The sequence below is a fragment of the Bombina bombina genome, chromosome 5 (genome assembly GCF_027579735.1).
Source record: "Bombina bombina isolate aBomBom1 chromosome 5, aBomBom1.pri, whole genome shotgun sequence".
NCBI lineage: Eukaryota > Metazoa > Chordata > Amphibia > Anura > Bombinatoridae > Bombina > Bombina bombina.
The window spans coordinates 840,545,606-840,572,219 of record NC_069503.1 but is presented as its reverse complement, the minus strand read 5'-3'; positions in this window follow the sequence as shown (position 1 = coordinate 840,572,219).

Sequence of the window (26,614 nt, the reverse complement as noted above, 5' to 3'; positions counted from 1 at the left end):
CTAACCTAAGTTACAATTAAACCTAACACTATACTATCATTACATTAATTAAATAAATTACCTACAAATAACTACAATTAAATACAATTAAATAAACTAACTAAAGTACAAAAAATAAAAAAAGCTAAGTTACAAAAAATAAAAAAAATAAGTTACAAACATTTAAAAAATTACAACAATTTTAAGCTACTTACACCTAATCTAAGCCCCCTAATAAAATAACAAAGCCCCCCAAAATAAAAAAATTCCCTACCCTATTCTAAATTAAAAAGTTCAAAGCTCTTTTACCTTACCAGCCCTTAAAAGGGCATTTTGCGGGGCATGCCCCAAAGAATTCTGCTCTTTTGCCTGTAAAAGAAAAATACAACCCCCCCTCAACATTAAAACCCACCACCCACATACCCCTAATTTAATCCAAACCCCCCTTAAAAAAACCTAACACTACCCCCCTGAAGATCATCCTACCTTGAGTCGTGTTCAGCCAGCCGACCATCGATGGAACCGAAGAGGAGATCCGGAGCGGCAAAAGTCATCATCCAAGGGGCGCTGAAGAAATCTTCCATCCGATGAAGTCATCAGCCAGGCGGCGCTGAAGAAGTCTTCCATCCGGGCGATGTCATCTTCCAAGTGGCGTCTTCAATCTTCATCCATCCGGAGCGGAGCCATCTTCAGACGAGCCGACGCGGAGCCATCCTCTTCTTCCCGACGACTACCGACAAATGGATATTCCTTTAAGGGACGTCATCCAAGATGGCGTCCCTTCAATTCTGATTGGCTGATAGGATTCTATCAGCCAATCGGAATTAAGGTAGGAAAAATCTGATTGGCTGATTGAATTAGCCAATCAGATTGAAGTTCAATCCGATTGGCTGATCCAATCAGCCAATCAGATTGAGCTCGCATTCTATTGGCTGTTCCAAGTTAAAATAGTTTAGTTAAAAAGGCCATGTCAGGAACATAACTAATTTAAGTAGCTGTCCAACCGTCAGAAATAGCATAAAGAGATAGGTAAAGTGCTGAGATACAAATTACTTTAGAAATAAAAATATACATTCAGCTATTATGATGAACCAATCTCACTCTTAGCCAACCCAAAGCATCCCCCATTTTGGGAAGTATTAGCTGAAAAGGCCTATCATTTAAAGGTATATAAGATGTAGGGATAGTAGGAGGAGTGAGGTAGATGAGAAGAGAAGGAATGAGAGGTAATTATATTATGCACTTACTTACTTTATAGCTATAAGGTTGTTTTCATGTCTGTTTGCATTTGATGTAAGAAATTGTATGCAGTTATGTCAATGTGTTTCATGTAATGTAATGTAACTCTTATTAATGGTACCATATAAAGAAGCATACACCTAGATTTAGAGTTTTGCGTTAGCCGTCAAAAGCAACGTTAAGGGGTCCTAACGCTGCTTTTGGCCGCCCGATGGTATTTAGAGTCAGGCAGGAAAGGGTCTAACGCTCACTTCCCTACCGCGATTCCAGGCTACCGCAGATCCCCTTACGCCAATTGCGTATCCTATCTTTTCAATGGGATCTGCCTAATGCTGGTATTTGGAGTCTTGGGAGAAGTGAGCGGTAGACCCTCTACCGACAAGACTCCTACCACCAAAAAAGTCAGTAGTTAAGAGCTTTATGGGCTAACGCGTGAATAAAAATTTTATGCTTACCTGATAAATTTCTTTCTCTTGTGGTGTATCCAGTCTACGGGTTCATCCATTACTTGTGGGATATTCTCCTTCCCAACAGGAAGCTGCAAGAGGACACCCACAGCAGAGCTGTCTATATAGCTCCTCCCCTAACTGCCACCCCCAGTCATTCGACCGAAGACAAGCAAGAAAAAAGGATAAACTATAGGGTGCAGTGGTGACTGTAGTTTAAAAATAAAAAACACCTGCCTTAAAGTGACAGGGCGGGACGTGGACTGGATACACCACAAGAGAAAGAAATTTATCAAGTAAGCATAAATTTTGTTTTCTCTTGTAAGGTGTATCCAGTCCACGGGTTCATCCATTACTTGTGGGATACCAATACTAAAGCTTTAGGACACGGATGAAGGGAGGGACAAGGCAGGAACTTAAACGGAAGGCACCACTGCCTGCAAGACCTTTCTCCGAAAAATAGCCTACAAGGAAGCAAAAATATAAAATTTCTAGAATTTAGAAAAAGTATGAAGAGAAGACCAAGTCGCCGCCTTACAAATCTGTTCAACAGAGGCCTCATTTTTAAAAGCCCATGTGGAAGCTACCGCTCTAGTGGAATGAGCTGTAATTTTTTCAGGAGGCTGCTGGCCAGCAGTCTCATAAGCTAAATGGATTATGCTTCTCAGCCAAAAAGAAAGAGAAGATGCCGAAGCCTTTTGGCCTCTCCTCTGTCCAGAGTAGACAACAAACAATGCAGATGTTTGACGAAAATCCTTAGTAGCTTGTAAATAAAACTTTAAAGCATGAACCACGTCAAGATTGTGTAATAGACGTTCCTTCTTTGAAGAAGGATTAGGACACAGTGACGGAACAACAATCTCCTGATTGATATTCTTATTAGATACCACCTTAGCAAGAAACCCAGGTTTGGTACGCAAAACTATCTTATCTGCATGGAAGATCAGATAAGGGGAATCACACTGTAAGGCAGATAACTCTGAAACTCTTTGAGCCGAAGAGATAGCTACCAAAAACAGAACTTTCCAAGATAAAAGCTTGATATGTATGGAATGCAGAGGTTCAAACTGAAGCCCTTGAAGAACTTTAAGAACTAAATTTAAACTCCATGGCCGAGCAACAGGTTTAAACACAGGCTTGATTCTAACTAAAGCCTGACAAAGCGCCTGAACGTCTGGAACATCTGCCAGACGCTTGTGCAGAAGAATAGACTGAGCAGAAATCTGTCCCTTTAAGGAACTAGCTGACAATCCCTTCTCCAATCCTTCTTGGAGAAAGGATAATATCCTAGGAATCCTGACCTTACTCCATGAGTAACCCTTGGATTCACACCAATGAAGATATTTACACCATATCTTATGATAGATTTTCCTGGTGACAGGCTTTCGAGCCTGCATCAAGGTATCAATGACCGACTCGGTGAAACCACGTTTTGATAAAATCAAGCGTTCAATCTCCAAGCAGTCAGCCGCAGAGAAATTAGATTTGGATGTTTGAATGGACCTTGGAGTAGAAGGTCCTGCCTCAGCGGCAGAGACCATGGTGGAAAGGATGACATGTCCACCAGATCTGCATACCAAGTCCTGCGTGGCCACGCAGGTGCTATCAAAATCACCGAAGCTCTCTCCTGCTTGATCTTGGCAATCAGACGAGGGAGGAGAGGAAATGGTGGGAACACATAAGCCAGGCTGAAGGACCAGGGCACTGCTAGAGCATCTATCAGTGCTGCCTGGGGATCCCTTGACCTGGACCCGTAACAGGGAAGCTTGGCGTTCTGACGAGACGCCATCAGATCCAGTTCTGGTTTGCCCCATAGTTGAATCAGCTGGGCAAATACCTCCGGATGGAGCTCCCACTCCCCCGGATGAAAAGTCTGCCGACTTAGAAAATCCGCCTCCCAGTTCTCTACTCCTGGGATATGGATAGCTGAGAGATGGCAAGAGTGAACCTCTGCCCATAGAATTATCTTTGAAACCTCCAACATTGCCAGGGGGCTTCTTGTTCCCCCCTGATGGTTGATATAGGCTACAGTCGTGATATTGTCCGACTGAAATCTGATGAACCTGACCGCAGCTAGTTGAGGCCAAGCCTGAAGAGCATTGAATATCGCTCTCAGTTCCAGAATGTTTATCGGAAAGAGGGCTTCCTCCTGAGTCCACAAACCCTGAGCCTTCAGGGAGTTCCAGACTGCACCCCAGCCCAGAAGGCTGGCCTGTCGTCACTATAGTCCACTCTGGCCTGCGGAAAACTCATTCCCCTGCACAGATGGACCCGAGATAACCACCAGAAAAGAGAATCCCTGGTCTCTTGATCCAGATTTAGCAGAGGGGACAAATCTGTGTAGTCCCCATTCCACTGATTGAGCATGCAAAGTTGCAGTGGTCTGAGATGTAGGCGGGCAAACAGAACTATGTCCATTGCCGCTACCATTAGGCCGATTACTTCCATACACTGAGCCACTGACGGCCGAGAAGTGGAATGAAGAGCACGGCCGGAAGTTAGAAGCTTTGATAACCTGACCTCTGTCAGAAAAAATTTAATTTCTACTGAATCTATCAGTGTTCCTAGGAAGGAAACTCTTGTGAGAGGGGAGAGAGAACTCTTTTCTTCGTTCACCTTCCACCCGTGAGACCTCAGAAAGGCCAGAACAATGTCAGTATGGGACTTGGCGATTTGAAAAGTCGACACCTGTATCAGAATGTCGTCTAGGTAAGAAGCCACCGCTATGCCCCGTGGCCTTATAACCGACAGTAGGGACCCTATAACCTTCGTAAAGATTCTTGGTGCCGTGGCTAACCCGAAGGGAAGAGCCACAAACTGGTAATGCCTGTCTAAGAAGGCGAACCTAAGGAACTGATGATGATCTCTGTGAACCGGAATGTAGAGATAAGCATCCTTTAAGTCCACGGTAGTCATATATTGACCCTCCTGGATCATAGGGAGGATGGTTCGGATAGTCTCCATCTTGAAGGATGGGACCCTGAGAAATTTGTTTAGGATCTTGAGATCCAAGATTGGTCTGAAAGTTCCCTCTTTTTTGGGAACTATAAACAGATTTGAATAGAAGCCCTGCCCCTGTTCCTCCCTTGGAACTGGGTGGATCACTCCCATAACCAGTAGGTCTTGAACACAACCTAAGAATGCCTCTCTCTTTATCTGGTTTACAGATAATTGTGAGAGATGAAATCTCCCTTTTGGAGATGAAGCTTTGAAGTCCAGAAGATATCCCTGGGAAACCATCCCTAATGCCCAGGGATCCTGGACGTCTCTTGCCCAAGCCTGGGCGAAGAGAGAAAGTCTGCCCCCTACTAGATCCGGTCCCGGATCGGGGGCTACTCTTTCATGCTGTCTTAGAGGCGGCAGCAGGTTTTTTGGCCTGCTCCCCTTGTTCCAAGCCTGGTTCGGTCTCCAGACTGGTTTCGACTGGGCGAAATTTCCCTCTTGTTTTGCATTAGAGGAAGCTGAAGCTGCGCCACACTTGAAGTTTCGAAATGAACGAAAATTATTCTGTTTGGTCCTTAATTTATTGGACCTATCCTGAGGAAGGGCTTGACCTTTTCCTCCAGTAATATCAGAAATTATCTCCTTCAGGCCCGGCCCGAATAGGGTCTGTCCTTTGAAGGGGATGTTAAGAAGCTTAGACTTTGAAGTAATGTCTGCTGACCAGGACTTAAGCCATAGCGCCCTGCGCGCCAGAATGGCAAAACCTGAATTCTTAGCCGTTAGTTTGGTTAGATGAAAAACGGCGTCAGAAATAAAGGAATTAGCCAACTTGAGAGCTTTAATCCTGTCTAAAATATCATCTAACGGGGTCTCCACCTGTAGAGCCTCCTCAAGAGACTCAAACCAAAAAGTTTACCAAGTATGTCATCCAATGGAGTCGCTACCTGTAAGGCCTCTTCCAGAGATTCAAACCAGAACGCCGCAGCAGCAGTGACAGGGGCAATGCATGCAAGGGGCTGTAGGATAAAACCTTGTTGACTAAATATTTTCTTAAGGTAACCTTCTAATTTTTTATCCATTGGATCTGAAAAAGCACAACTGTCCTCGACAGGGATAGTAGTACGCTTTGCTAAAGTAGAAACTGCTCGCTCCACCTTAGGGACTGTCTGCCATAAGTCCCGTGTGGTGGCGTCTATAGGAAACATTTTTCTAAAAATAGGAGGGGGAGAGAACGGTACACCTGGTCTATCCCATTCCTTAATAATAATTTCTGTAAACCTTTTAGGTATTGGAAAAACATCAGTACACACCGGCACTGCATAGTATTTATCCAGTCTACACAATTTCTCTGGCACTGCAATTGTGTCACAGTCATTCAGAGCAGCTAAAACCTCCTTAAGTAACACGCGGAGGTGTTCAAGCTTAAATTTAAATGTAGAAATATCAGAGTCAAATATCCTTCCTGAATCAGAAACATCACCCACAGACTGAAGTTCTCCTTCCTCAGCTTCAGCATATTGTGAGGCAGTATCAGACATGGTTCTTAAAGCGTCAGTATGCTCTGCATTTCGTCTAACCCCAGAGCTATCTCGCTTACCTCTAAATTCAGGTAGTCTGGCTAATACCGCTGACAGTGTATTATCCATGACTGCCGCCATGTCTTGTAAAGTAAACGCTATGGGTGACCTAGATGTACTTGGCGCCATTTCAGCGTGAGTCCCTTGAGTGGGAGTCAAAGAATCTGACACGTAGGGAGAGTTAGTCGGCATAACTTCCCCCTCGTTAGATTCCTCTGGTGATAAATTTTTTAAAGACAAAATATGATCTTTATTGCTTAAAGTGAAATCAGTACAATTGGTACACATTCTAAGAGGGGGTTCCAGCATGGCTTTTAAACATAATGAACAAGGAGTTTCCTCTATGTCAGACATGTTTATACAGACTAGCAATGAGACTAGCAAGCTTGGAAAACACTTTAATTCAAGTTAACAAGCAAATATAAAAAACGGTACTGTGCCTTTAAGAGAAACAAATTTTGTCAAAATTTGAAAAACAGTGAAAAAAGGCAGTTACACAAACAAAATTTTTACAGTGTATGTAATAGGCTAACAGAGCATTGCACCCACTTGCAAATGGATGATTAACCCCTTAGTTCAAAAAACGGATCAAAAAAACGACATAGACGTTTTTTAACAGTCACAACAAACTGCCACAGCTCTACTGTGGCTCCTACCTTCCCCAATAAACAATTTTAGACCCTTTAGAGATGTCCTGTAGCATTCAGGGAACTTCTGAGGAAAACTGGATGTCTCAGTCTGTAATTTTAACTGCGCAAAAAAGCGCTAAAATAGGCCCCTCCCACTAATATTACAACAGTGGAAAGCCTCAGGAAACTGTTTCTAGGCAAAAATAAAGCCAGCCATGTGGAAAAAATTAGGCCCCAATAAAGTTTTATCACCAAGCATATATAAAAAACGATTAAACATGCCAGCAAACGTTTTATATAGCATTTCTATAAGGGTATTACCCCTGAGAGCAAGCATGATACCAGTCGTTATTAAATCACCGTATTCAGGCTTAACTTACATTTATCAGGTATCAGCAGCATTTTCTAGCATTTCCAATCCTAGAAAAAATTATAACTGCACATACCTCAAGCAGAGTAAACTGCACGCCATTCTCCCTCTGAAGTTACCTCTCTCCTCAGACATATGTGAAAACAGCAATGGATCTTAGTTACAACCTGCTAAGATCATAGAAAACTCAGGCAGATTCTTCTTCTATCTCTGCCTGAGATAAAATAGCACTACTCCGGTACTATTTAAAAATAACAAACTTTTGATTGAAGGAAATAAACTAACTATTTTTCACCACTCCTCTTACTACCTCCATGCACGTTGAGAGTTGCAAGAGAATGACTGGATATGGTAGTGAGGGGAGGAGCTATATAACAGCTCTGCTGTGGGTGTCCTCTTGCAACTTCCTGTTGGGAATGAGAATATCCCACAAGTAATGGATGATCCGTGGACTGGATACACCTTACAAGAGAAATTAATAATTAATCTTCAATACTTGTTACTGGCACTATGACTATAAACATAAAATAATACACTGCATTTAGATCACAGTCTATGGGGATATGTTTTATTCATTCATTCATTCATTCATTAATGGAGCATTAAATAAAGTATAATTCTATAATAAACTAGTGATAATAAAAAGACAATGCAATAACAAAATATGGTTTTTAAATTTACCGCCCACTGTATCATGTGACAGCCATCAGCTAATCACAAATTCTTGCTGCCTGCACCTTAAAAACATCTATAAAATTTGCCACTTTCTCACACAAGACACAATACTTCAGTCTACTCTCTAATCATTTCCCGCCTTGACTATTGCAACTCCATCCTCTCTGGCCTCCCTAGCTGCCGTCTATCTCCCTTACAATCCATAATAAATGCCTCTGCCAGGCTAATCTTCTTACACGTCGCTCCTCATCTGCTGCACCACTCTGCCAGTCCCTTCACTGGCTTCTTCTAACCTCCATAATAAAACATGAAATCCTGACTCTAACTTTTAAAGCTCTCAATAACACTGCTCCACCCTATATCTCCAACCTAGTCTCCAGATACTCTCCCTCCCTTCCCCTTCGCTCTGCTCATCACCTCCTTCTCTCCTCCTCTTGTTACCTCCTCACATTCCCGTTTACAAGACTACTCCACGACTCTCCCCTAGTTTTTAAATTTTCAAGCGCTCCTTAAAGGCTCTACTGTTTAGGGATGCATATAATATACACTAACATTTTCCTATCTTAGTCCCTCTCCTCCTTTAGTTATCCCCCTTGAACCCCCTTAGCATGTAAGCCTACAAGCCTAGCTGCTTTGTAGATCACTTTCATGAGAGATGATTTACAACAGTGAAACTCTTGGCAGTGCCCTCTATCCCTTTGTCTCCCATAACTGTCACCTTGCATATTATACCCATGTCTTTTGCGCTGCAGAACCTGTTGCTGTTGGCGCTCTACAAATAACTGATAATAATATTTATTTTCAAATATATATTTCTAGATCACTTGAAGCAATCGCCAAATGTGTTGTCCTCCTGTCTAGTCTACCTGATGGCTGCTAAGATGCAGGAAATCTCTAATTTACATGTTATCACAGATGTATATACATATACTCTGTGAACTTTTGTGGGCCTGATTACAAGTGGCACACTATTTAGTGCTTTCGCTCAAGCGCTAACACTGCCAGAAATAAACTTATCGCTTGCTTGCGAACCCAACACCACATTCAACCTACAGCGCTAACCCAAAGATATTTATTCATATTTTATATTCCAATGTTCTTCACATAGAAGAAAATGGTTTATTTATTTTTAAATATATATTTCTAGATCTGATGGGGTTTTTTTAAACTCTCTCCCTCACTATATATATAAATATATGGAAGTGATGTAAAAAGTGCATGAATAACAACAACATTTCTAAATTGTCTATATATTTTGGAGCTTTGATTGAGCATTGTCTTAAGTGCGACCTACAGGAAAAATCATATTCAGGAACACAGGAACTCACAGAGACGTCAGAGACAATGCAAGGGCAAATGCAGACTGAACTGAAGCACTTAAATAGTAAGTGATGACATCATCATTCTGGTATTGCAACCTGTCTCTCACTTATGATTTTCTCCAGTTTGGCCATACGAGGGAGCCTGGGTGTAGCGAGCAATGTTACACACTCTGCTTCAGGCAAGGATAAAACACAGATGAGAGAAATGGCAGCCATAACAAAAAGCTGCAAGCAACAAGCGTAATCAAGTGAAACCCTGACACACGCATGTGCTTATCCATATACATATACACACTCACTAAGCACCAAAAAGGAGCAAAAAAGTAACACACACATATAAAAAATCCCCCTGAGCTCAAAGAATATATGCTGATGAATCAAGCACTAATAAGCTGGCCAAGGGAATTCCTGATGGATTCCATCATAAGATACAGCCATCCAACTTACCTCAAAAACTTTAACTAGTACTGAGAACGCTATCAGTAGGTTTAAGCATGTCCTGGGGTAAGAATAAAAGTCAAATAAGTGTAAAGGAAGTTTCCTGCACTAAATGTCAGAAAAGAATATCTTTAGACCTTTAAATAAAAATGATAAAGATAAACTTAATGCCTAAAACTCCAAATAAATTCCTCATGACTAAGTCAGTACTGAAGAGGGGAACTCCAAGGTCCTGACCAGCAAACCCAAAAATAAAATAACAAACAATCTTGCACATCTTTATTCTTCACCTACCTCCAGCGGAGGCAAAACAAGACTGATTACTATAGAGGTGGGAGGTTTATATAGAGCTCTGAGGTTTGGGAATCTTTGCCTCTTCCTAGTGGCAGGAAAGGTAATTCCCAGGAGTAATGGATCATGGACTCTTATCACCTATATAAAAGAAATATTCATAAAAAGGAAGAATATATTACAAATGGCAATCAACTGCTTTTAGTGTATACTGCATTTCTACACAGGAATTAACTGATTATCTGAAATAACATTTAATGAACATATTTTCTTTTTTCATAGCACAACTCATCCTTATCTCAAGTTCAATTACAATATTAGCATGTTTAATCACAGCTGTATTACACATTTATTTTCATTGTGACTAAGGGTCAGATGATCTAAAGCACTCCACACTGACGAGATGATCTAAGACGTCTCGTCAGTGCTGCAAGATCTTTTAAATTATTTTAGAAAGACAAAGTTTATCTTTATAAATGTATAACCATGCAGAGTTATGGATGTTAAGGAAGGACACACACATTATCATTTAATGTTTAGCACTCAAACTTATTGTGTGATTTCTCTATATGCCGGAGAGTTTTTCATCATTAGGCAGTTAATCTAGGTCCCATATGTTTCTCATGAAGATGCTTTTTTCCCGGATCTTCCTTTTTTTGATGGACCATACACATGTATAGCTTTTACTTTATTAAATATATTATTATTTTTATTGTTGTAAATTTTAAATAATATTTAAAAATTTTACTGCAGCATCCTTATTTTACTCTATTTCTTCATATGTACTTGTCTGTAACCGTAATTATTTACTTACACATTACAAATGTCTTCTTAGCTTTCATTTTATTATTTTACAAATTACTCCTGTTCCTGCTCACTAGTCCTCTGGTACTTCCCCTTTCTTTTTCCTCCTATATATGATATATTTATAATGGTGTCTTGTATACATTCTGTTTGTGTGTGTGTGTGTATCTTTAAGTAGAATGCATAAAATTATTGTTTTAAAAATGTATTTTTAACGTGAGTTTATATAAGGCCATTAAAGTAGATGTTGTAAAAAACATGAATAACCTGGAAATAGTATACAAATAACAGACAGTTTTTCAAGTTCAAACAGCAGCCTTTTAAATGGATTGGCTCAATAAAACATCCATACAATGATTTCACACAACAATTTAAACTGATTGTTTGTTATTAATGGATCCACAATTGAGTGGAATGTATATTTAAGTATGATATAAATTCATTTTGTTTGTTTTTTACACTTGTCTAACATGTTGCATTTATGTTAATACTTTTTTTTTTTTTTCAAAGTTCCACAAACAATAAAATTCTTAAGCTACTGGTAGGTATCTATATCATAGGCAACACATCTATTTCACATAAAGTCATTATAAATGTGATTAAATTCTATGCTAGGATTAGATAGAGAAAAAAAAATTGCACAACAAACAAACTTTTGCATACCTTGAGAGCTATGTGCTTGGTATTCTAGGTTGTGAATCGTCTATAACACTCAGAGGCTTTTCAAGCTCATTTTTGTCTTTTTGTTCTTGGCAGACTAAATTATTTTGCATTGGTCCAACTTTCAAATATGAATTAGCAGCCCTCATGTCTGATTGGAAATTATTGTATGAAGATGGTTGTTCAGCCTGTACTATTTTAGGCTCAGTTATATTATGGGTGACAGAGGGGGTTTTAGCATTGTGAGTAGAAGATTCTTGACATGGAAGGTATACATGTTCATGGGAAACGCCATCAATTTGATCTTCCACAGCTAAATTAACTTCTTTACATGGAGGATAAGAAGTGGGGCATTTTGTTCCTCTCTCTGAGCTTTTGGCAACATCAGACATTAAATTAAATTGTGATGGTACACGAGTTGCAGGAATTGTTGATGCTGTTCTAAAACATAAATCTGTTCTTGAAGTAATTGGTGCTGCAATATCAGAATATTTCATGTTGCTAGCTTGTGGATGATGTGATATCTTGGATACAATTCTATCAACTCTTCTAAAGTTACCATCACACTGCAAAGTCTTAGATGGATCTTTAAATTGAAGGCCTGGAACATTAGAATAGTTGCCCCCTGCTTTTCTGTCAGAAATTGTCAGTGATTTTTCTGGATATCCAGCTACAGGTTGGAAACTTTGATGCAATGTTTGATAGTTCAGGTCTGTTGAACTTTGATCCGTGTTTGGCACATCTCTGTCTGCATAGTCTGCTTGCACACTGGATTGAATGTAAGGAAAACCTTGAGATGTTTTAGTTGATAATTCATTTGCTGTTGTAGTTTTCATTCTGCTTGACAGTTTTGAATGCAACCCAGGACCTAACTGCTCCTGACAATGATTTTGTGCTTCATCGTCCTGTTCTTGATGTTTTTGCCTTGGTAGAGGAGGCAAGGTAATTGATGATGCATGATGTGAACTGACCATATCATTAGAAGTGTGATAATGGACCATTTTACCGTTAATTAGAGGCATTCTGTGCACTTGATCTGCATGATATTCAGATTTTAAAGGATGAGAATTCAGATTGTTGTGTCCTGACATAAAGATTTCTTCCTCACCCTCTACATCAGGAGTGTAAACACTTGCATCTCGGGAAGCCATGCCGGATAATTCTGGTGTGATTCTTTTGGAATCTAGTATTACAGATAACAGTGTTACATCTTGAACTACCCTGAGTGGTGGTGCCATTTTTTTATAAGCCGAAGCAGTTGCTGCATCTGGCCATCCTTTCACTGAAGACAGATAAAAAATAAATTACAAAGTAATTATTTAAAAGTATATATTTAATTATCAAATGCAATTTGTCATTTTCTACAGTATGATAGCTTTAAGAGAAAAATTGTAAAAAAAAAAAGAATCTGAAAAGTTAAAAACCTAATGAACACAAAGGTGCTTTACAATTTACCAGAAAGATACTTGTATCATTTATAGTATATTAAAGGGATACTAAATTAATTTTTTTTCTTTCATGATTCAGATAGTTTAAGCAACTTTCTTATTTACTCCTATTATGAATTTTTCTTTGTTCTCTTGCTATCTTTATTTGAAAAAGCATGAATCTAAGCTAAGGAGCCAGCCCATTTTTGATTCAGCACCCTGGATAGCGCTAGCTGATTGGTGGCTAAATTTAAGCACCAATCAGCAAGCTCAACCCAAGTGCTAAACGAAAAATGGGCCGGCTCCTAGGCTTATATTCTTGCTTTTCAAATAAAGATAGCAAGAGAACAAAGAAAAAATCATAATAGGAGTAAATTAGAAAGTTGCTTAAAATGACATGCTATATGTGGGTTTAGTACAAATGCCTTTTTAAATATTATGTAGGATAAGAACAAATTAAAAGCTCTTTAAAAGTTAAAAGCTCTAACTACATCTAGATCATTAAAGTCTTTACTTTGCATTCTCAATACAGCTTTGTCCTGGTGGAAAATAAGGTAAGGAGGTTCACCAGCGGCCAAAATCAATTTATTCAAAATGATTGCGCTACCCAAACTACTATATGTGATGCAAAATATTCCACTTTTTCTTCATAAGGCAGACGTAAAGCAGTTTAATACTGCACTCGGGCGCTTTTTATGGGGCAATATGAAACCTAAGTTATCTTTAAAAAGACTTAGTCAGTCGAAAGAAATGGCAGGGCTTAGTCTCCCCTCAATTTACAAATACAATCTTGCCTACCTAGTCAAAATTGTTCCAGACTGGCTTTTGGATAAAGGGTTTTTGGCCCTTAGAGATTTTGAAGTGGAGTTCTTTAAGCCTCTTTCTTTAAAGGCACTAGTTCATACACATCCAAAAGACTGGCCTCCCATGCTTAAAAAACATAATTTATGCTTACCTGATAAATTCCTTTCTCCTGTAGTGTAGTCAGTCCACGGGTCATCCATTGGGATATTAACTCCTCCCCAACAGGAAGTGCAAGAGGATCACCCAAGCAGAGCTGCTATATAGCTCCTCCCCTCTATGTCACACCCAGTCATTCGACCGAAAACCAAACGAGAAAGGAGAAACTATAGGGTGCAGTGGTGACTGGAGTATAATTTAAAATTTAGACCTGCCATAAAAAACAGGGCGGGCCGTGGACTGACTACACTACAGGAGAAAGGAATTTATCAGGTAAGCATAAATTATGTTTTCTCCTGTTAAGTGTAGTCAGTCCACGGGTCATCCATTACTTATGGGATACCAATACCAAAGCTAAAGTACACGGATGACGGGAGGGACAGGCAGGATCTTTATACGGAAGGAACCACTGCCTGAAGAACCTTTCTCCCAAAAACAGCCTCCGAAGAAGCAAAAGTGTAAAATTTGTAAAATTTGGAAAAAGTATGAAGAGAAGACCAAGTTGCAGCCTTGCAAATCTGTTCAACAGAGGCCTCATTCTTAAAGGCCCAAGTGGAAGCCACAGCTCTAGTAGAATGAGCTGTAATCCTTTCAGGAGGTTGCTGTCCAGCAGTCTCATAGGCTAAACGTATTATGCTACGAAGCCAAAAAGAGAGAGAGGTAGCAGATGCTTTTTGACCTCTCCTCTGTCCAGAATAAACGACAAACAGGGAAGAAGTTTGGCGAAAATCTTTAGTTGCCTGTAAATAAAATTTCAGGGCACGGACTACGTCTAGATTGTGCAGAAGTCGTTCCTTCTTTGAAGAAGGGTTAGGGCACAATGATGGAACAACAATCTCTTGATTGATATTCTTGTTAGTGACTACCTTAGGTAAGAACCCAGGTTTAGTACGCAGAACTACCTTATCTGAATGAAAAATCAGATAAGGAGAATCACAATGTAAGGCTGATAGCTCAGAGACTCTACGAGCCGAGGAAATAGCCATTAAAAACAGAACTTTCCAAGATAACAGCTTGATATCAATGGAATGAAGGGGTTCAAACGGAACACCCTGTAAAACGTTAAGAACTAAGTTTAAGCTCCACGGTGGAGCTACAGTCTTAAACACAGGCTTAATCCTAGCCAAAGCCTGACAAAAAGCCTGAACGTCTGGAACTTCTGACAGACGTTTGTGTAAAAGGATGGACAGAGCTGAGATCTGTCCCTTTAAAGAACTTGCAGATAAACCCTTTTCTAAACCTTCTTGTAGAAAAGACAATATCCTAGGAATCCTAACCTTACTCCATGAGTAACTCTTGGATTCGCACCAGTGTAAGTATTTACGCCATATCTTATGGTAAATTTTCCTGGTAACAGGTTTCCTAGCCTGTATTAAGGTATCAATTACTGACTACGAAAATCCACGCTTTGATAAAATCAAGCGTTCAATTTCCATGCAGTCAGCTTCAGAGAAATTAGATTTTGATGTTTGAAAGGACCCTGAATTAGAAGGTCCTGTCTCAGAGGCAGAGACCAAGGTGGACAGGATGACATGTCCACTAGATCTGCATACCAGGTCCTGCGTGGCCACGCAGGCGCTATTAGAATCACTGATGCTTTCTCCTGTTTGATCCTGGCAATCAAACGAGGAAGCATCGGGAAGGGTGGAAACACATAAGCCATCCTGAAGGTCCAAGGTGCTGTCAAGGCATCTATCAGGACCGCTCCCGGGTCCCTGGACCTGGACCCGTAACAAGGAAGCTTGGCGTTCTGGCGAGACGCCATGAGATCCATATCTGGTTTGCCCCAACGTCGAAGTATTTGGGCAAAGACCTCCGGATGAAGTTCCCACTCCCCCGGATGAAAAGTCTGGCGACTTAGGAAATCCGCCTCCAAGTTCTCCACTCCTGGGATGTGGATCGCTGACAGGTGGCAAGAGTGAGACTCTGCCCAGCGAATTATCTTTGATACTTCCATCATCGCTAGGGAACTCCTTGTCCCTCCCTGATGGTTGATGTAAGCCACAGTCGTGATGTTGTCCGACTGAAACCTGATGAACCTCAGAGTTGCTAACTGAGGCCAAGCCAGAAGGGCATTGAGAACTGCTCTCAATTCCAGAATGTTTATTGGAAGGAGACTCTCCTCTTGAGTCCATGATCCCTGAGCCTTCAGGGAATTCCAGACAGCGCCCCAACCTAGTAGGCTGGTGTCTGTTGTTACAATTGTCCAGTCTGGCCTGCTGAAGGGCATCCCCCTGGACAGATGTGGCCGAGAAAGCCACCATAGAAGAGAATCTCTGGTCTCTTGATCCAGATTCAGCGTAGGGGACAAATCTGAGTAATCCCCATTCCACTGACTTAGCATGCACAATTGCAGCAGTCTGAGGTGCAGGCATACAAAAGGAACTATGTCCATTGCCGCTACCATTAAGCCGATTACCTCCATGCATTGAGCCACTGACGGGTGTTGAATGGAATGAAGGACACGGCAAGCATTTAGAAGCTTTGTTAACCTGTCCTCTGTCAGGTAAATTTTCATTTCTACAGAATCTATAAGAGTCCCCAAGAAGGGAACTCTTGTGAGTGGTAAGAGAGAACTCTTCTCCTCGTTCACTTTCCACCCATGCGACCTTAGAAATGCCAGTACTAACTCTGTATGAGACTTGGCAGTTTGGAAGCTTGACGCTTGTATCAGAATGTCGTCTAGGTACGGAGCTACCGAAATTCCTCGCGGTCTTAGTACCGCCAGAAGAGAGCCCAGAACCTTTGTAAAGATTCTTGGAGCCGTAGCCAACCCGAAGGGAAGAGCTACAAACTGGTAATGCCTGTCTAGGAAGGCAAACCTTAGATACCGGTAATGTTCTTTGTGAATCGGTATGTGAAGGTAAGCATCCTTTAAATCCACTGTGGTCATGTACTGACCTCTTTGGATCATGGGTAAGATTGTCCGAATAGTTTCCATTTTGAACGATGGAACTCTTAGGAATTTGTTTAGGATCTTTAAATCCAATATTGGTCTGAAGGTTCCCTATTTTTTGGGAACCACAAACAGATTTGAGTAAAACCCTTGTCCGTGTTCCGACCGCGGAACTGGGTGGATCACTCCCATTAGTAAAAGGTCTTGTACACAGCGTAGAAACACCTCTTTCTTTATCTGGTTTGTTGACAACCTTGAAAGGTGAAATCTCCCTTGTGGAGGAGAAGCTTTGAAGTCCAGAAGATATCCCTGAGATATGATCTCCAACGCCCAGGGATCCTGGACATCTCTTGCCCAAGCCTGGGCGAAGAGAGAGAGTCTGCCCCCCACTAGATCCGTTTCCGGATCGGGGGCCCTCACTTCATGCTGTCTTAGGGGCAGCAGCAGGTTTTCTGGCCTGCTTGCCCTTGTTCCAGGTCTGGTTAGGTTTCCAGCCTTGTCTGTAGCGAGCAACAGCTCCTTCCTGTTTTGGAACAGAGGAAGTTGATGCTGCTCCTGCCTTGGAGTTACGAAAGGCACGAAAATTAGACTGTCTAGCCCTAGGTTTGGCTCTGTCTTGAGGCAGGGCATGGCCTTTACCTCCCGTAATATCAGCGATAATTTCTTTCAAACCGGGCCCGAATAAAGTCTGCCCCTTGAAAGGTATGTTAAGTAATTTAGATTTAGAAGTTACATCAGCTGACCAGGATTTTAGCCACAGCGCTCTGCGTGCCTGAATGGCGAATCCGGAATTCTTAGCCGTAAGTTTAGTTAAATGTACTACGGCATCAGAAATAAATGAATTAGCTAGCTTAAGGGTTTTAAGCTTGTGTGTAATCTCATCTAATGGCGCTGAGTCAAGGGTCTCTTCCAGAGACTCAAACCAAAATGCTGCCGCAGCTGTGACAGGCGCAATGCATGCAAGGGGTTGCAATATAAAACCTTGTTGAACAAACATTTTCTTAAGGTAACCCTCTAACTTTTTATCCATTGGATCTGAAAAGGCACAACTATCCTCCACCGGGATAGTGGTATGCTTAGCTAAAGTAGAAACTGCTCCCTCCACCTTAGGGACCGTTTGCCATAAGTCCCATGTGGTGGCGTCTTTTGGAAACATTCTTCTGAATATAGGAGGGGGTGAGAAAGGCACACTGGGTCTATCCCACTCCTTAGTAACAATTTAAGTAAGTCTCTTAGGTATAGGAAAAACGTCAGTACTCGTCGGTACCGCAAAATATTTATCCAACCTACACATTTTCTCTGGGATTGCAACTGTGTTACAATCATTCAGAGCCGCTAACACCTCCCCTAGTAATACACGGAGGTTTTCCAGCTTAAACTTAAAATTTGAAATGTCTGAATCCAGTTTATTTGGATCAGATCCGTCACCCGCAGAATGAAGCTCTCCGTCCTCATGCCCTGCAAATTGTGACGCAGTATCAGACATGGCCCTAGCATTATCAGCGCACTCTGTTCTCACCCCAGAGTGATCTCGTTTACCCCTAAGTTCTGTCAATTTAGACAAAACTTCAGTCATAACATTAGCCATGTCTTGTAGAGTGATTTGTAATGGCCGCCCTGATGTACTTGGCGTTACAATATCACGCACCTCCTGAGCGGGAGATGCAGGTACTGACACGTGAGGCAAGTTAGTCGGCATAACTTCCCCCTCGTTGTCTGGTGAATGTTGCTTAACATGTACAGATTGACTTTTATTTAAAGTAGCATCAATGCAATTAGTACATAAATTTCTATTGGGCTCCACCTTGGCTTTTGAACATATTGCACAAAGAGGTTCCTCTGTGTCAGACATGTTTAAACAAACTAGCAATTAGACTAGCAAGCTTGGAAATACTTTTCAACTAAATTTACAAGCAATATGCAAAACGTTACTGTGCCTTTAAGAAGCACACAAAAACTGTCACAGTTGAATAACAATGAACCGGATTAGTTATAGAAACCAAATTTTCACAGTAAAAAGCATAAATTTAGCAAAGGATTGCACTCATTAGCAATGGATGATTAACCCTTAATACCAGAAAAAACGGATAACAATTGAAAATATAAGCGTTTTTATCACAGTCAAAGCACAGTCTCACAGGTCTGCTGTGAGTGATTACCTCCCTCAAAACTAGTTTTGAAGACCCCTGAGCTCTGTGGAGACGTCCTGGATCATGCAGGGAGAAAAAGGCAGACTGTGACTGAATTTCTGATGCGTAGTAAAAGCGCCAAAATAGGCCCCTCCCACTCACAATACAACAGTGAGGGAAGCTCAGTAAACTGTTTTAATTTAAAACAAACGACAGCCATGTGGAAAATAACGCCCAAACCAATTTTTCACCAAGTACCTCAGATAATTAAACGATTTAACATGCCAGCAAACGTTTAAAAACATAATTTATGCTTACCTGATAAATTTATTTCTCTTGTAGTGTATCCAGTCCACAGATCATCCATTACTTGTGGGATATTCTCCTTCCCCAACAGGAAGTTGCAAGAGGATCACCCACAGCAGAGCTGCTATATAGCTCCTCCCCTAACTGCCATATCCAGTCATTCGACCGAAACAAGCCGAGAAAGGAGAAACCATAGGGTGCAGTGGTGACTGAAGTTTAATTAAAATTTAGACCTGCCTTAAAAGGACAGGGCGGGCCGTGGACTGGATACACTACAAGAGAAATAAATTTATCAGGTAAGCATAAATTATGTTTTCTCTTGTTAAGTGTATCCAGTCCACGGATCATCCATTACTTGTGGGATACCAATACCAAAGCTTAAGTACACGGATGATGGGAGGGACAAGGCAGGAACTTAAACGGAAGGAACCACTGCCTGTAGAACCTTTCTCCCAAAAACAGCCTCCGAAGAAGCAAAAGTATCAAATTTGTAAAATTTTGAAAAGGTATGAAGCGAAGACCAAGTCGCAGCCTTGCAAATCTGTTCAACAGAGGCCTCATTTTTAAAGGCCCAGGTAGAAGCCACAGCTCTAGTAGAATGAGCTGTAATTCTTTCAGGGGGCTGCTGTCCAGCAGTCTCATATGCTAAACGGATTATACTCCGAAGCCAAAAAGAAAGAGAGGTTGCCGAGGCCTTTTGACCTCTCCTCTGTCCAGAGTAAATAACAAACAGGTGAGATGTTTGGCGAAAATCTTTAGTAGCCTGCAAGTAAAAACTTCAATGCACTGACTACGTCTAGATTATGCAAAAGACATTCCTTCTTTGAAGAAGGATTAGGGCATAATGATGGAACAACAATATCTTGATTGATATTCTTGTTAGAAACTACCTTAGGTAAAAACCCAGGTTTTGTACGCAGAACTACTTTATCTGAATGAAAGATCAGATAAGGAGAATCAGAATGTAAGGCAGATAACTCCGAGACTCTTCGAGCCGAGGAAATAGCCATCAGAAAAAGAACTTTCCATGATAGAAGTTTAATATCAATAGAATGAAGGGGTTCAAACGGAACCCCTTGAAGAACTTTAAGAACCAAGTTTAAGCTCCATGGGGGAGCAACAGGTTTAAACACAGGCTTAATTCTAACTAAAACCTGACAAAATGCCTGAACGTCTGGAACTTCTGCCAGACGCTTGTGTAAAAGAATAGACAGAGCAGAAATCTGTCCCTTTAAAGAACTAGATGATAGTCCTTTGTCCAAACCCTCTTGGAGGAAAGACAATATCCTAGGAATCCTAACCCTACTCCCTGAGTAATTCTTGGATTTACACCAATGAAGATATTTACGCCAAATCTTGTGGTAAATTTTCCTGGTGACAGGCTTTCGTGCCTGTATTAAGGTATCAATTACTGACTCGAAGAAGCCACGCTTTGATAGGATCAAGCGTTCAATCTCCATGCAGTCAGTCTCAGAGAAAGTAGATTTGGATGATTGAAAGGACCTTGTATTAGAAGGTCTTGTCTCAGAGGCAGAGTCCATGGTGGAAAGGATGACATGTCCACTAGGTCTGCATACCAGGTCCTGTGTGGCCACGCAGGCGCAATCAATATCACCGATGCTCTCTCCTGTTTGATTTTGGCAATCAGACGAGGGAGCAGAGGAAACGGTGGAAACACATAGGCCAGGTTGAAGAACCAAGGCGCTGCTAGAGCATCTATCAGTGCCGCTTCTGGGTCCCTGGACCTGGATCCGTAACAAGGAAGCTTGGCGTTCTGGCAAGACGCCATGAGATCCAGTTCTGGTTTGCCCCAACGGAGAACCAATTGAGCAAACACCTCCGGATGGAGTTCCCACTCCCCCGGATGAAAAGTCTAACGACTTAGAAAATCCGCCTCCCAGTTCTCTACCCCTGGGATATGGATCGCTGATAGGTGGCAAGAGTGAGTCTCTGCCCAGCGAATTATCTTGGAGACTTCTGACATCGCTAGGGAACTCCTGGTCCCCCCTTGATGGATGATGTAAGCCACAGTCGTGATGTTGTCCGACTGAAATCTGATGAACCTCAGTGTTGCTAACTGAGGCCAAGCTTGAAGAGCATTGAATATTGCTCTTAACTCTAGAATATTTATTGGGAGGAGTTTCTCCTCCTGAGTCCATGAACCCTGAGCCTTCAGGGAGTTCCAGACTGCACCCCAACCTAGAAGGCTGGCGTCTGTTGTTACAATGGTCCAATCTGGCCTGTGAAAGGTCATACCTTTGGACAGATGGACCCGAGATAACCACCAGAGAAGAGAATCTCTGGTTTCCTGATCCAGATTTAGTAGAGGGGACAAATCTGTGTAATCCCCATTCCACTGACTGAGCATGCATAATTGCAGCGGTCTGAGATGCAGGCGCGCAAATGGCACTATGTCCATCGCCGCTACCATTAAGCCGATTACTTCCATACACTGAGCCACCGTGGGGCGCGGAATGGAGTGAAGAACACGGCAAGCATTTAGAAGTTTTGATAACCTGGACTCCGTCAGGTAAATTTTAATTTCTATAGAATCTATCAGAGTCCCTAGGAAGGAAACCCTTGTGAGAGGAGATAGAGAACTCTTTTCTTCGTTCACTTTCCACCCATGCGACCTCAGAAATGCCAGAACTATCTCTGTATGAGACTTGGCAATTTGAAAGCTTGACGCCTGTATCAGGATGTCGTCTAGGTAAGGAGCCACCGCTATGCCTCGCGGTCTTAGAACCGCCAGAAGTGAGCCCAGAACCTTTGTAAAAATTCTTGGGGCTGTAGCCAACCCGAATGGAAGAGCTACAAACTGGTAATGCCTGTCTAGAAAGGCAAACCTCAGGAACCGATGATGATTCTTGTGGATCGGAATGTGAAGGTAGGCATCCTTTAAGTCCACTGTGGTCATGTACTGACCCTCTTGGATCATGGGTAAAATGGTTCGAATAGTTTCCATCTTGAATGATGGAACTCTGAGGAATTTGTTTAGGATCTTTAGATCCAAAATTGGTCTGAAGGTTCCCTCTTTTTTGGGAACCACAAACAGATTTGAATAAAACCCCTGTCCTTGTTCCGTCCGCGGAACTGGATGGATCACTCCCATTACAAGGAGGTCTTGCACGCAGCTTAGGAATGCCTCTTTCTTTATCTGGTTTGCAGATAATCTTGAAAGGTGAAATCTCCCTTGTGGGGGAGAAGCTTTGAAGTCCAAAAGATATCCCTGAGATATGATCTCCAACGCCCAGGGATCCTGAACATCTCTTGCCCACGCCTGGGCGAAGAGAGAGAGTCTGCCCCCTACTAGATCCGTTGTCGGATAGGGGGCCGCTCCTTCATGCTGTCTTGGAGGCAGCAGCAGGCTTTCTGGCCTGCTTGCCCTTGTTCCAGGACTGGGTAGGTTTCCAGGCCTGCTTAGATTGAGGAAAAGTTCCCTCTTGTTTGGCCCTTGATTTAGCCTTGTCCTGAGGAAGGGTATGACCCTTACCTCCAGTAATGTCAGCAATAATTTCTTTCAAACCAGGCCCGAATAAGGTCTGCCCCTTGAAAGGAATGTTAAGTAATTTAGACTTTGAAGTCACATCAGCTGACCAGGATTTAAGTCATAGCGCCCTACGCACCTGGATGGCGAATCCGGAATTCTTAGCCGTTAGTTTAGTCAAATGAACAATGGCATCAGAAACAAATGAGTTAGCTAGCTTAAGTGTTCTAAGCTTGTAAATAATTTCAGTCAATGGAGCTGTATGGATGGCCTCTTCCAGGGCCTCAAACCAGAACGCCGCCGCAGCAGTGACAGGTGCAATGCATGCAAGGGGCTGTAAAATAAAACCTTGTTGAATAAACATTTTCTTAAGGTAACCCTCTAATTTTTTATCCATTGGATCTGAAAAATCACAACTGTCCTCAACCGGGATAGTGGTACGCTTTGCTAAAGTAGAAACTGCTCCCTCCACCTTAGGGACTGTCTGCCATAAGTCCAGTGTAGTGGCATCTATTGGAAACATTTTTCTAAATATAGGAGGTGGGGAAAAGGGCACACCGGGTCTATCCCACTCCTTACTAATAATTTCTGTAAGCCTTTTAGGTATTGGAAAAACATCAGTACTCACCGGCACTGCATAGTATTTATCCAGCCTACACAATTTCTCTGGCACTGCAATTGTGTCACAGTCATTCAGAGCAGCTAATACCTCCCCAAGTAACACACAGAGGTTCTCAAGCTTAAATTTAAAATTAGAAATCTCTGAATCAGGTCTCCCCGATTCAGAGACGTCACCCACAGACTAAAGCTCTCCGTCCTCAGGTTCTGCATATTGTGACGCAGTATCAGACATGGCTCTTACGCGCTCTGTATCTCATCTAACCCCAGAGCTATCGCGCTTGCCTCTCAATTCAGGCAATCTGGCTAATACCTGTGACAGGGTATTATTCATGATTGCAGCCATGTCCTGCAAAGTAATCGCTATGGGCATCCCTGATGTACTTGGCGCCATATTAGCGTGCGTCCCTCGTGCGGGAGGCGAAGGGTCCGACACGTGGGGAGAGTTAGTCGGCATAACTTCCCCCTCGACAGACCTCTCTGGTGACAATTCTTTTATAAATAAAGACTGATCTTTACTGTTTAAGGTGAAATCAATACATTTAGTACACAATCTCCTATGGGGCTCCACCATGGCTTTTAAACATAATGAGCAAAAATAAAGCCAGCCATGTAGAAAAAACTAGGCCCCAATAAGTTTTATCACCAAAGCATATATAAAAACGATTAAACATCCCAGCAAACGTTTTATATTACACTTTTATAAGAGTATGTATCTCTGTTAAAAAGCCTGATACCAGTCGCTATTAAATCACTGCATTTAGGCTTAACTTACATTAATCCGGTATCAGCAGCATTTTTCTAGCAAGTTCCATCCCTAGAAATATGTTTACTGCACATACCTTATTGCAGGAAAACCTGCACGCCATTCCCTCTCTGAAGTTACCTCACTCCTCAGAATATGTGAGAACGGCAATTGATCTTAGTTACTTCTGCTAAGGTCATAGAAATCACAGGCAGATTCTTCTTCTAATGCTGCCTTTGATAAAACAGTACACTCCGGTACCATTTAAAAATAACAAACTTTTGATTGAAGTTAAGAAACTAACTATAATACACCACTCTCCTCTTACTACGTCCATCTTTGTTGAGAGTTGCAAGAGAATGACTGGATATGGCAGTTAGGGGAGGAGCTATATAGCAGCTCTGCTGTGGGTGATCCTCTTGCAACTTCCTGTTGGGGAAGGAGAATATCCCACAAGTAATGGATGATCCGTGGACTGGATACACTTAACAAGAGAAATCTAATTTATGAAATGTCATTAAAAGCCTGCTGCTAGTCGCTCACACTGCAAGTTAGGCTAAAAGTTATATGCATACATTATTTTCCCAGTGAAGTGCCATTCCCCAGAAATACTTAAGTGTAAACATACATACATATCAGCCTGATACCAGTTGCTACTACTGCATTTAAGGCTGTACTTACATTATATCGGTATTAGCAGTATTTTCTCAGTCAATTCCATTCCTTAGAAAATAATATACTGCAACATACCTCTTTGCAGGTGAACCTGCCCGCTGTCCCCTGATCTGAAGTTACCTTACTCCTCAGAATGGCCGAGAACAGCAAATGGATCTTAGTTACGTCCGCTAAGATCATACACAAAACTCAGGTAGATTCTTCTTCAAATTCTGCCTGAGAAGAAAACAACACACTCCGGTGCCGTTTAAAATAACAAACTTTTGATTGAAGATATAAAAACTAAGTTTAATCACCACAGTCCTCTCACACATCCTATCTATTAGTTGGGTGCAAGAGAATGACTGGGTGTGACGTAGAGGGGAGGAGCTATATAGCAGCTCTGCTTGGGTGATCCTCTTGCACTTCCTGTTGGGGAGGAGTTAATATCCCATAAGTAATGGATGACCCGTGGACTGACTACACTTAACAGGAGAAAAATGCACTCTTTTAAAAACCCTATACTCGCATGGCAAAAATTATGTCGTGCATTGGATATTAATTTTCAGTGTTCTAAGTATTTACCTATACAAAATAACCCTGTATTTCCCGCGGGCTATGACACAGAAGTCTTTAAAAGGTGGAAAATAAATGGCTTTGAGTTTTTTGTTCAGTGTATAGATACACAAAAAAATATCATACACATATTTAATGATCTGAAAGAGAAATATAATCTCTATACGTAGTACAAAAGCGCGTTCTCATTTGTTATTACAGACGACGGAATGAATGTGGTCAGTAGGGAATCCTTATTGCGTCTGCACTAAACTGGAACGAGCTTTTGTTATAACAGGGAGGAAGTAAAGGCAAGGCATGCGCATATCAACGGCCAGTATTTCAATTGGATTGTCAAACAACGTGACCGGGCTAAGAAAAAAACAAAAAAAAACGGGTTGTTTTAAAAGGGTACAGAAATGGATTAAAAAATGGCAATAACTTAATAAATATAGCGAAATTAAAAAAATCATGAATTAAAGTCCCATTCAATTTTTGTGTATTTACAGGGGAAGCAATATAATAGATCAAACTTTACCTTCACTTTAATATGTTAGATACTAAATTAGTTCTGGAACAATATGAAACGTCAAGTGGCGCAGAAAATGAAATTGATCTCTTTTTTAAGAAATGGAGTAATTATATATTCTCAAACCCAGTAGAAATACAAAAAAGACTCATAGCCCCCTTTAAAAATTCCGTCTGGATTCAAAACGCAGTATTAAGGGGAGAAATTACAAGTGAAGCTGTCATATAGCATCAGAAGTTGCAGGTCGGGGAGGTACACGGTGGAGTGCTCCTTTTCTTTTTTTTTTCTTGTTTTGTTGTGTTGTGTTTTGTTGTGTCGTGTTGTGTCGTGTTGTGTTGCTTTGTCTTGTTTTGTTTGGTCTTGGTTTGTTTTGCTTTGTCTGGCCTTGGTCTGTTTTGTTTTGTTTGGTCTTGGTTTGTTTTGTTTTGTCTGGTCTTGGTTTGTTTGGTTTCGTCTCGTTATGTCTGGTTTTGTTTTGTTTGGTCTTATCTAGACTGAGGCTGCCTTAGTATTTCAATATGTTTGATGCGCCATAATATTTTAGTGCCATTATTCTGTACTTTTCTTGCCTCTTCTTGCTTAGGTCTAGATATTGTCATTAGTAATATTTTGTCTAAGAACCTATGAATGTATTTTTACTAGACTCTCTAACTAAGTATTACATTGTCATTTCCTTTTAAGGTTTATGTTGCTTGATGTGCTACATTATGCTTATGTTACCATTGCATATTATTTTTTCTCGTTGCTTCTGCCTAGGTTTAGACATGTTCATAAGTAATATTTTGCTTAGGATTTTATGAATGTATTTCTTCTTTTTTTCTTTTTTTTTTGGACTGTCTAACTAAGCATTACTTTGTTAATTGCTATTGTGTCTCATGTTCTATGTATAAAACAATAAATATATTTTAAAAAAAGGAGGTTCATCAGAGAGAGCA